Here is a 12,176-nt window from a genome sequence, read left to right on the forward strand (position 1 = left end):
AAACTTGTATTGTCCAGGAATTTAATTCACGTAACCTGAATGCATGCAATCTAGGTTTTTATTTAATTTATGTGTTTAATTATTTTTATTGCATTTTATGCATAATTATTGCATGATAGGATTTAATTCATGATATTTTAAAAATTCATGCATTAGGATTTTTAAGTTTCATTTCACACTCGAACGAGGAACGGAGGCCGAGGAATTATCAGGAAATTATTTTAATTACATGATTAATTTTTATTAATTAATATTTGGTGTTTTAAATGTATTTTTCAAGAAATGAGCTTTGTTGAGTATTTTTACCCGCCGAGGCATATTTTTAATCGGTGCATAAATTTTATCGAATCGGGGGATTTTTTGAGGGCTCAAGCAATATTTTTAAAAACGCACCTAAACGAAATATTTTTCGGGAGTATGTTTGGGCTTTATGGGCCTATTTTTAATCTTAGTCGGCTCAATTTTTTTTATACTTTTTAAATAATATTTGAGGCCCATTAGCATGTAATGTCTTATTTAATTATCAATAACATATTCCTAAACCTAAACCTAAACTAATCAGCTGACCACCACCTCCACTCAGCACTTTTCTCTCGGCCTTCAGCAGCAAAACTCCAAGCATCCATCGGCTCCTCCATTTTCTTCAATAAAAGTTCATCCCCGCTTCTCTAGTGACTATCCGACGTGCAAATCTCTTCGTTTTCGTTCTTAAAACATCAAGGCACGCGTGTTCTTCCCTTGTGCATCATACACGCTGATATTATGTGTAAAATTTGTGTATATGAATGTAAAATTTTCTATCCATCCTTGAGTATTAGAAATTTTTGGTTTTACATGTGTTCTTGCATTTCCATGATTGCAACTCACGTTTTCTTATAATTGTTGCAAGGGGACTGTCGAGGTCATGCTGTTATGAGTCTAGGAACGGTGGTCTATTGTTGTCCATAGGCTGGAGTCGAGTTACGTTGAGGTATGCTAGAGGCCGTGAGGGTGGCGCTGCGTTTGGCCCGGGTTTTGGGTAGATCTAGTGGAAAGGGTGGGGCTGGCGGTGCAAGGGTCGATCCAAGGCTTAGACTAGACCATGTGGGGTCTGATTCATGGCTAAGGAGGTCTCAAACACTGCTGGAGCAACCCTTGAAGTCGATCGATCGTGATCTAGGAGATTAGGCCGTGGGTTGGGTTCTCTTGGGAGTTATCGATTGGGGTCGAGCTGTGGCTTTCATGGGGGTACGGCCGTGGGTTCAGCAGGTCCAGAGGGAGCCTAGGGTGGTCTAGGTGTGGTTTGTTAGGGGATGGTCCGTTGGGTGAAGGTTAGGATAGAAACCATGGTGGTTCGGTGAGCTAGGGACTTCGAGAGTCGGTGAGTGATATTTTTCCAGCAACTTGCAGGGCTGGTTTGAAGATCTTGTTGGGCTGGTCTTGTTGTTTTTAGGAACTTTTAGATGTTTATAAGGGGTGGTAAGAAGTTGGGAAAATTTTGGTTAAGTTTCGAGCCGATTCGGGTTAAAATCGAGACTCCGATCCAAGTTTAAAAATGAATCGTTTAAGTTTTGAAACGGGCTCGATTTTACGTTTAAGAAATTTTTATAACATGTTTTGGGATGTTTTAAAGAGTTTGGTAAGCTTCGGGTCAAATTTAGAGGTCCAGGGGTAAAATGGTCATTTCGCACCCGGGGTGAGATTTTAGTCCTGGCAGTGCCCTGAGCACAAATTTATCATGTTTATATATTTATGCATCATGATCATGATTTTTATGAATTTATGAAATGTACGTTGCATGCTTGGTTTTAAAGAAATAAAATTTTCATATGTACATGATTTTGATAAGTGATGAAAATGATGATGTTTTGAATGATGAGAATTAATTGTGGCAATCGAAGTATATGTAAATACTTAAGACGTGTATGTAAATGCTGATGATGAAGCCTAGGCACAGTGGATGGGTAAGCATGTCACTGATGTCCGACAGCCGCCGGGTACCGCGGTTCTATGTATGATGGATCCATCGTAAATGATGAATGATGTACGATTGTCACAATTAATGAACTGAACTCACTAAAAGAAATGATTAATGATGAATGATAATTAATGATGAGCTGTTTTGACATGTTACGACTTCATACGACACGTTTACATTACACTTTAAAAATTCATGAAAGATATGTAGAGTATGGTATTTTTCACTGTTGTGTGCTTTGTATATGTACTTATTATTTCTGGTACAGGCATGTTGAGTCTTTAGACTCATTAGGCGTGTGTGATGCAGGTGAGCATGATATCGAGGGGACCGGAGGTACCGAACTCTGAGTAAGCAGACCTGGTGGGACGACACGACCCGAAGACCTCATGTTTTCCGCACATTTATGATTTTATGATGTTGAGAGGATATGATTATTTTTATACGCTGATTTATTTTACTGTTGGATGTAAGGGTTTTTACTTGTTTATGTCCGTTATATTTTTATTGACATATACTAATGATTATTTTTAAATGATATTTTTAAGAAGGACTGAATGCACGCAAAATATTCAAATGCTTATTTTCAAAATGCGAGCTCTTTTCTTTTAAAAAAATATATATTTCCGTACTTTTAAATCGATAGACGTTTCAGTTGGTATCAGAACAAGGGTCTTGTATATGGTTGTACCATCGTCAGCTTCTGTCGCTCAGTCTTCAAGCATCAAGTCTGTAAGCTTTTATGCTTTAAATTTTAAATGGTTTACTGCTATCACCTGCATGTCTTCATGATATACGATTTACGAGGATTCTCAGTGCATGTTTAACTGTTTTTATGATTTAAAGACTCTTTATTTTGAAAAGCTAGATTAATTATATGATGGGTTACGTTTATAAATTGGACTGTATTCTGATATGCCTCCCAGACGTGACCCCAGTGTTGATAGACAGGATGATATTCCTGGAGGCGGTAGAGGCCCTCCACCACCACCGCCTATGGATGCAGCTACCCGAGTGCTAGAGGGTATGGCTATGCTCTTGGAGCAGGTACAGCAGGCTCCCATGCTTCAGGGGGGATGTTTACGAGCAGTTTAGGCCACTTAACCCGAAGTAGTTCGGGGGCGCTACTGATCCATTCCTGGCTGAGGGATGGATTCGATCACTGGAGCTGCATTTCGAGTACTTGTAGATGAGAGATGGCGACCGAGCCAGGTGCGCCATTTACAGTTGAGGGATGACGCATCCCTCTGGTGGGAGGGAGCCGCGCATGCGGTGGACTTGGATACCCTCTCCTGGGACAGGTTCAAGGAATTGTTCTATGGGAAATACTTTCCAGCTGACGTCAAGGGCCGCCTGACGAGGGAGTTCATGAGTCTCCGACAGGGAGACTTATCTGTGGCGGAGTTTATCCGCAAGTTTGACAGGGGCTGTCATTTTGTGCCCATGATAGCTAGAGATGCCGCCTAGAAGCTGAGGCATTTCTTGGACGGACTGAGACCGACCTTCACCGGGACGTCATGCTAATGAGGCCGGCAGGTAATGATGAGGCTACTGCCTGCACTGTTCAGGCGGAACAGGCTATGCGGAACATAGACTTTGAGATGCAGAGGAAGCGACATCAGACTCAGTCCAGCTCCCAGCCTTAGAAAAAACAGTTCTCAAGGCCACCGAGACAGCAGGGGCAGCAGAAGCCCAAGGGTCAGTTTAGGAGGCCGCAGCAGCAGAGACCTTCTCAAGTACCAGGGGCGCCTAAGCCAGACGACAGGCAGCCATGCCCAAAGTGCAACAAGTTTCACATTGGCAAGTACTTATGGGAAACCGACAGGTGCTTCGGTTGTGGACATGAGGGCCACAAAGCAGCGGACTACCCTAAGAACAAGGGTCCCACTACTGGCCGAGCTTATGTGATGCATGCCGAGGAGGCCGAGGCAGAGCCAGACTCGACATTGATTACTGGTAACCCTTATGTTTAAGATTTTATTTATCGCTCGTCTGCATGGGTTGTATGTTTGTTATGAGAATTAAAATTATGTGATTGATAACTAAGAAAAAATTAGGATGCATGTTCTACCAGTTGGGATTAAGAATTTAATTGTATGATTTGAGAAATTTTATGGGATTAGGATTCGAAAATGAGGAAGAGTCGCATTGCAATTTCGAAAATTTTAAGGGGTCTTTTTGCAAATTTCCGAAAATTTTTGAGGAATACATGGGTTAATTCAGTAATTTTTCGAAGATTTTGGGTTTATTTCCGGTAAGAAATTCTTTAAGTTCGACTCTATTAGATTTGATGGTGTGTTTTGTAGCAGGGATGATAGATATTACAGGTGTAGCCACGCATGCACTGCTAGATTCAGGGGCTAAAAATTTGTTTATATCCGAATCTTCGTCAAGCGACTAGAAATCATACCAGTAGCGACGGATTCAGGGTTCAGAGTGTCGATCCCATCCGGGGACCGGATGTTCACTTCATAGATAGTGAAAAGATTGGAGCTTCGATTGCAGAAACATTCAGTAATGGCAGATTTGATAGTACTATATTTAGCGGAGTTCGACATCATCTAGGGCATGGACTGGCTATCTTCTCATGGAGCAGTCGTAGATTTTCGACAGAGGTCAGTGTCTGTCAGACCGCCCAGTTGGAAGCCGTTTGTTTTCGAGGAAGCTAGACATCAGCAGATGCCACACGTCATTTCCTGCTTGTGTGCGAGGAAGCTTATGAGGAGAGGCTGTCAGGCGTTTTTGTCCAACATCGTGTCAGTGTCTGAGCCAGTCGAGCAGAGGCTAGAGGACGTTGATGTGGTCAGGGAGTTCTCTAGTGTTTTCCCTGACGATGTTTCAGGCATCCCACCAGACAGAAAGGTGGACTTTTCGATTGAGCTTATGCCAGGCACAATGCCGATATCTAAAGCACCCTACCGGTTAGCGCCTGCAGAGATGAAGGATCTCAAAGATCAGATTCAAGATCTGCTAGGTAAGGGTTTCATCCGCCCTGGTTTTTCTCTTTGGGGTGCACCAGTTCTGTTTGTCAAGAAGAAGGATGGAAACATGCGATTGTGTATTGACTACCGAGAGCTGAACAGGGTCACCGTAAAGAATAAGTATCCACTACCAAAGATCGAGGACTTGTTTTATCATCTTCAGGGAGCATCAGTGTTCTCCAAGATAGACCTCCGATCCGGATACCACCAGCTGAAGGTAAGGGAGTCTAACGTGCATAAGACAGCTTTCCAGACGCGTTATGAGCACTATGAGTTTTTGGTGATGCCCTTCGGTCTGACGAACGCGCCAGCGATCTTCATGGATCTCATGACTCGTGTGTTTCAACCATATTTGGATCAATTCGTCATAGTTTTCATTGACGATATCCTGATTTATTCGAAGAGCAGAGAAGAGCACAGTCAGCACCTGAAGACAGTACTGCAGACTCTACAGGATAGATGATTGTATGCCAAGTTCAGTAAGTGTGAGTTTTGGCTTGATATGGTGGCATTCTTGGGCCACATTGTATCTCAGGATGGCCTAGAGTTCGACCCCAGTAAAGTAAAGGCAGTCAGAGATTGGCCAGTTCCTAAGAGTGTGACAGAGATCCGTAGTTTCTTGGGTTTGGCAGGTTACTACCAGAAGTTCATTCAGGGCTTCTCTTCTATTACGGTGCCTTTGACCTCCCTGACGAAGAAGAATGCTAAGTTTATATAGAGATCTGAGTGCCAGGAGAGCTTGGACAGGTTGAAGCAGACATTGTCCACTGCACCAGTTCTAGCTATGCCATCAGGGCAGAGAGAGTTTGCGGTATATACAGATGCATCGAAGCTCGGGTTGGGCGCGGTTCTGATGCAGCAGGACAGAGTGATAGCCTACGCGTCCAGACAGCTGAAGGTCCATGAGGAGAATTATCCGGCTCATGATCTCGAGCAAGTAGCAGAAGTATTTGCCCTGAAGATTTGGAGGCACTATCTGTATGGGGAGAAGTGCAGGATTTTTACAGATCACAAGAGCCTGAAGTACTTCTTCACCCAGAAAGAGCTGAATATGTGACAGAGAAGGTGGCTCGAGCTGTGAAAGACTATGATTGTGACATTAGCTACCATCCGGGTAAGGCTAATGTGGTGGTAAATGCTCTGAGCAGGAAGCACGTAGTGATTGCTCATTTGTCAATACCAAGACCGCTGCAGGCGGAGATTCAGATATTTGAGCTTGCAATTTATGCCAGGGGCGAGGCCTGGAATCTCGCTATCCTGACAGTACAGCTGACATTGAGAGACAGGATCTGGGCAGTTCTGACGAGCAGTTGCAGAAGTGGAGACAGAGGGACGAGGCTAAGGGCCAGAGACTGTATACAGTTGCGGACGGCATAGTCAGATATAGAGACCGTCTATGGGTTCCTGACAGTGATTCCCTGATAACAGACATCTTGAGTGAGGCCCACAGCACCCCGTACTCTATCCATCCAGGGAGTACGAAGATATATAAAGACCTTCAGACTCTTTATTGGTGGCCGAGCATGAAGAGAGATATATAGTGATTTTTCTACGAGTGTTTGATTTGTCAGCAGGTCAAGGCAGATTATCAGATACCTGCAGGGAAGCTGAGACCACTCCCTATTTCCGAGTGTAAATGGGAGAACATCACCATGGATTTTGTGACAGGGCTTCCGAGGACTACTGGAGGACTCAATGCCATCTGAGTGATTGTTGATCGGCTCACTAAATCAGCTCATTTTCTTCCGATCAAGAAGACTTTTACCATGACTCAGTACGCAGAGCTGTACATCAGAGAGATAGTTAGACTACATGGGATTACAGTGTCCCATCGTGTCAGACTGGGATCCGAGGTTCACGTCTGTGTTCTGGAAGAGTCTCCATCAGGCGTTGGGTACTAAGTTACTGTTCAGTACTGCTTTCCATCCTCAGACAGACGGACAGTCAGAGAGAGTGATTCAGATTCTGGAAGACCTACTCCGAGCTTGAATTATCAACTTCCAGGGCAGCTGGGAGCCGAAGTTACCTCTTGTGGAGTTCACATAAAACAACAGTTATCAGGCATCGATAAGTATGGCTCCATACATCCCACTGTACGGGAGAAAGTGTAGGTCGCCAGTTTATTGGGATGAGGTAGGAGAGCGAGCAGAGTTGGGTCGGGATATTGTCACCCAGACAACAGAGTTTGTGGTCAGGGTTTGAGACAGAATGAAGGCCGCTCAGAGCCGTCAGAAGAGTTATGCAGATCAGAGACGGAGAGATCTTGAGTTCGCAGTAGGGGATCATGTATTTGTGAAGGTCGCACCGATGAAGGGTGTGATGAGATTTGGGAAGAAGGGCAAACTTAGCCCTAGGTTCATCGGACCATTTGAGATCCTAGAGAGAGTTGGGACACTTGCATACAGAGTTGCATTACTGCCCAATCTGGCGGGAGTTCATAACGTGTTCCACGTATCTATGCTGCGGAAGTACATGTCGAATCCTTCATATGTGCTGAACTATGAGCCACTTCAGCTAAAACCGCACCTGTCATTCGAGGAGAAACCCATACAGATACTGGACAGGCAAGAGAAGAGGCTCCGGAACAAAGTGATACAGATGGTCAAGGTCAAGTGGCTGAATCATTCCGAGGAAAACGCTACTTGGGAGACCGAAATCGAGATGAGGAGTCGCTACCCTGAGTTATTCCGTACGTTCTAAATTTCGAGAACAAAATTTTATTTAAGTGGCGGAGAGTTGTAAGGTCAATGAATTTAATTCACGTAACCTGAATGCATGCAATCTAAGGTTTTATTTAAGTTATGTGTTTAATTATTTTTATTGCATTTTATGCATAATTATTGCATGATAGGATTTAATTCATGATATTTTAAAAATTCATGCATTAGGATTTTTAAGTTTCATTTCACACTCGAACGAGGAACGGAGGCCGAGGAATTATCAGGAAATTATTTTAATTACATGATTAATTTTTATTAATTAATATTTGGTGTTTTAAATGTATTTTTCAAGAAATGGGCTTTGTTGAGTATATTTATCCGCCAGGGCATATTTTTAATCGGTGCGTAAATTTTATCGAATCGGAGTACTTTTTGAGGGCTCGGGCAATATTTTCAAAAACGCACCTAAACGAAATATTTTTCGAGAGTGTGTTTGGGATTGATGGCCCTATTTTTAAGCTTAGTGGGCTCAAATTTTTTTTTTTTTTAACTTTTTAAATAATATTTGAGGCCCATTAGCATGTAATGTCCTATTTAATTATCACTAACCTATTCCTAAACCTAAGCCTAAACTAATCAGCCGACCACCTCCTCCACTCAGCACTTTTCTCTCGGCCTTCAGCAGCAAAACTCCAAGCATCTATCAGCTCCTCCATTTTTCTTCAATAAAAGTTCATCCCCTCTTCTCCGATGACTCTCCGACGCGCAAATCTCTTCGTTTTCGTTCTTAAAACATCAAGGCACGCGTGTTCTTCCCTTGTGCATCATACACGCTAATATTATCTGTAAAATCTACGTATGTGCATGTAAAATTTTCGATCCAGCCTTGAGTATGAGAAATTTTTGGTTTTACATGTGTTCTTGCATTTCCATGATCGCTACTCACAATTTCTTATAATTGTTGCAAGGGAACTGTCGAGATCATGCTGTTATGAGTCTAGGAACGGTGGTTTATTGCTGTCCATAGGCTGGAGTCTAGTTACGTTGAGGTATGCTAGAGGCCGTGAGGGTGACGCTGTGTTTGGTGCGGGTTTTGGGTAGATCGCGTAGAAAGGGTGGGGCTGGCGGTGCAAGGGTCGATCCAAGGCTGAAACCTGACCATGTGGGGTGTGAGTCATGGCTGAGGAGGGCTCAAACGCTGATGGAGACACCCTTGAAGTCGATCGATCGTGATCTAGTAGATTAGGCCGCGGGTTGGGTTCTCTTGGGAGTTATTGATCGGGGTCGAGCTGCGGCTTGCATGGGGGTGCAGCCGTGGGTTCAGCAGGTCCAGAGAGAGCCTAGGGTGGTCTAGGTGTGGTTCGTTAGGGGCTGGTCCCATTGGGTGAAGGCTAGGATCGAAACCATGGTGGTTCGGTGAGCTAGGGTCTTCGAGAGTCGGTGAGTGCTATTTTTCCAGCAACTTGCAGGGCTGGTTCGAAGGGCTTGTTGGGCTGGTCTTGTTGTTTTTAGGACCTTTTAGATGTTTATAAGGGGTGGTAAGAAGTTGGGAAAAATTTGGTTAAGTTTCGAGTCTATTCGGGTTAAAACCGGGGCTCCGGTCCAAGTTTTAAGGGGTGGTAAGAAGTTGGGAAAAATTTGGTTAAGTCTCGGGTCGATTCGGGTTAAAACCGAGACTCTGGTCCAAGTTTTAAAATGAATCGTTTAAATTTTGAAACGGGCTCGATTTTACGTCTAAGAAATTTTTATAACATGTTTTGGGATGTTTTAAGGAGTTTGGTAAGCTTCGGGTCGAAATTTAGATGTCTAGGGGCAAAACGGTCATTTCGCACCGGGATGAGATTTTAGTCCTAGCAGCGCCCTGAGCATAAATTTATCATGTTTTAAATGTTTATGCATCATGATCATGATTTTTATGAATTTATGAAACGTACGTTGCATGCTTGGTTTTAAAGAAAAAAAATTGCGTATGCACATTATTTTGATAAGTGATGAAAATGATGATGTTTTGAATGATGGGAATTAGTTGTGGCTATCGAAGTATATGTAAATGCTGATGATGATGCCTATGCACAGTGGATGGGTAAACCTGTCACTGATGTCCGATAGCCACCGGGTACCGTGGTTCTATGTATGATGGATCTATCGTAAATGATGTTGAGAGGATATGAGTATTTTTATACGCTGATTTATTTTACTGTTGGATGTTAGGATTTTTACGTGTTTATGTCCGTTATATTTTTATTGGCTAATACTAATTATTATTTTTAAATGATATTTTTAAGAAGGACTGCATCCATNAACTGATAGTTTTTGAACGGTTGGAGTTAACGTATCTGATGGATCGATTCAGGCACCCTTGAAGGTGTTTTAAACACAATATTCTCCATGTGCTTCAATAGCTCGTGTTCTAAGAATATTTACACCGATGAATTAAATCGAGTTTGGTGTTCAACCAAGCGGAAAATACTCGAAGTAATCATTCGTTAAGAAAGCTGACTAGTTTGAAAGCAATTTAACTTGTGTAAACTGATTAACTGTAGTAAAGAGAATCAGTTCTTGCATATATCATTTCAGTTATGGTAAGAATTGAACTGATAACTGCAATAACTGATCAAATCAATTTTAAAAGGAAAGTTAAGCAGTTAAGTACACAAGATATGTTTATGGATGTTCGGAAACTTCAACTGCTCCTACGTCACCCATTCTACTACCTCGGGTAGGATACACTAAAAGACTTTGATTTATACAACACCTTGTACAAACCCACTCAGTTTAGGACTTACCATACTACCTAACTGAACTCCTAGCCTAGACTGAAAGCAACACCTTTCAGCCAACATTTGTTTAATTTCTGTGTGCCAAAGACTACATACACAAGTTTATTATCTTTGTGCAAGACCTACTCAACTATTCTATAAGCTCAACTCTCTGTATTTGTGAGTGGTGGTGTGTGTTGTGTGTGTGAGAACTGAACAATGATTACAACGGGAAGGTGTTTTCACACAGTAAAGGAAATAAACTTCTAAACTAAGCCGATATAACTTTGGTGTATTCCCTCAACTGGGCTGATTGCTTCTTTGTAAGCTGATATGCAATATGCGTGTCATTTCTTTTCTCTCTAGTTTTTCTCACTTATTTTCACTGATCTTCATCTTCTAATTTATAGGCGTGAAATTTGATCGTACAGTGAGACTCAATAATTGTATTCGTTGCAGCTTGAACGCGTTCCTTGAAATTTGTGTCTCAACTTTTCCGACACCCATTCTGGAACATTTTGGCTTTAAACTTTTCTGCAACGTCCATTATTGTACTATTGATAGTATAAATGCTTTTGTATCGTTGTGCGTAGCTGGATTCCATTAGATAAGCTTGTCGTGTTCTGCAAACTGATTAATTCCTAACTGATGCTTTGAACTGATCTTGAACTGGTACGGTAAAATCAGTTGGATCGTCAGCTGAACTGATTTCACTGATTCAGTTGAACTGAACAGTTAGGCTTTTCATCAGTTGAACTCTTCATCAGCTGGTCGGGCTTCAAAAGGTCTTCTGCTGAATCACCTATCAACTGAACAATCAGTGTAACTGGTCTTTGATACATCAATTGGACTGGTTCAGTTTGGGCAATCAGTTGACACTTTCAGTTTGCATCTCGATAGCTTCAGTTTTGACTATAATTGATCTGTTTGAATCCTGATCAGTTCCAGTTTCTGCGTACTTAGGTAAATTCATTAGAAACAAAATAACAAGTTTTTTTAACATCAAAATCAAGATTGCGAACATGAAATGTTCTAACAGTATCAACTTTGATGTGTTAAAGTTTGACCGGTTAGACTTGAACAGTTATAATGGACATTTCAGTGGCTCGGTTTGATGCAGATTGTCGAGATGCTCTTATGGTATTTTGCAACTTGAACGCTTGATAAAATGCCTAGAGACTTGAGTTGTCCAACGGGTGGATGTCCTGTAATACAAAGAAATTGACGGCTGGACCCTTGAAATAGCTCAATGTTATTATCATTACCAAAACTTCAGGTCATTTATATTCTAACATCATCTATACTATCTAATTTCATTTTTAGTCATGTATATCATTCTCTGGCAATGTTAGTAATTTTCCCATGATTTATAATATGATGTGTCACATTAAAGCTACATCATCGTCATGTCAGCATTATATAAAAAATACTAAAAACTACAAACGTGCAAGATAACAAACTAAAATTGGAATTTGATAACAAAATTTGTAGTTTCTCAAATTTTATTAAGAGTTTTTAGGTGGACAAGTTTGGTATAGCTAGTATGTCCCTTAATACACATTTATACTATGTCAAGAAATTACTCGATAACTTCATACTTTGAAAAGTTATCATTTTTTTTATAAACATATTATCTTATACTCCATTGGGGATGATAATGTCCTATGATCTCAATGAAGAATCTGATTCCCATCCCGAATGGAGAAAGATATTGAGAAGAATTTTTACCCTATTAAATAAATTGATAATTGGGTGTGATGATTTTCAGATATGGGGATGGAGGCTGGTTTTAAAGAATATTATTCATACTCAACTTTAA

The sequence above is a fragment of the Primulina huaijiensis genome, chromosome 14 (assembly GCF_012295235.1).
Source record: "Primulina huaijiensis isolate GDHJ02 chromosome 14, ASM1229523v2, whole genome shotgun sequence".
Lineage (NCBI taxonomy): Eukaryota > Viridiplantae > Streptophyta > Magnoliopsida > Lamiales > Gesneriaceae > Primulina > Primulina huaijiensis.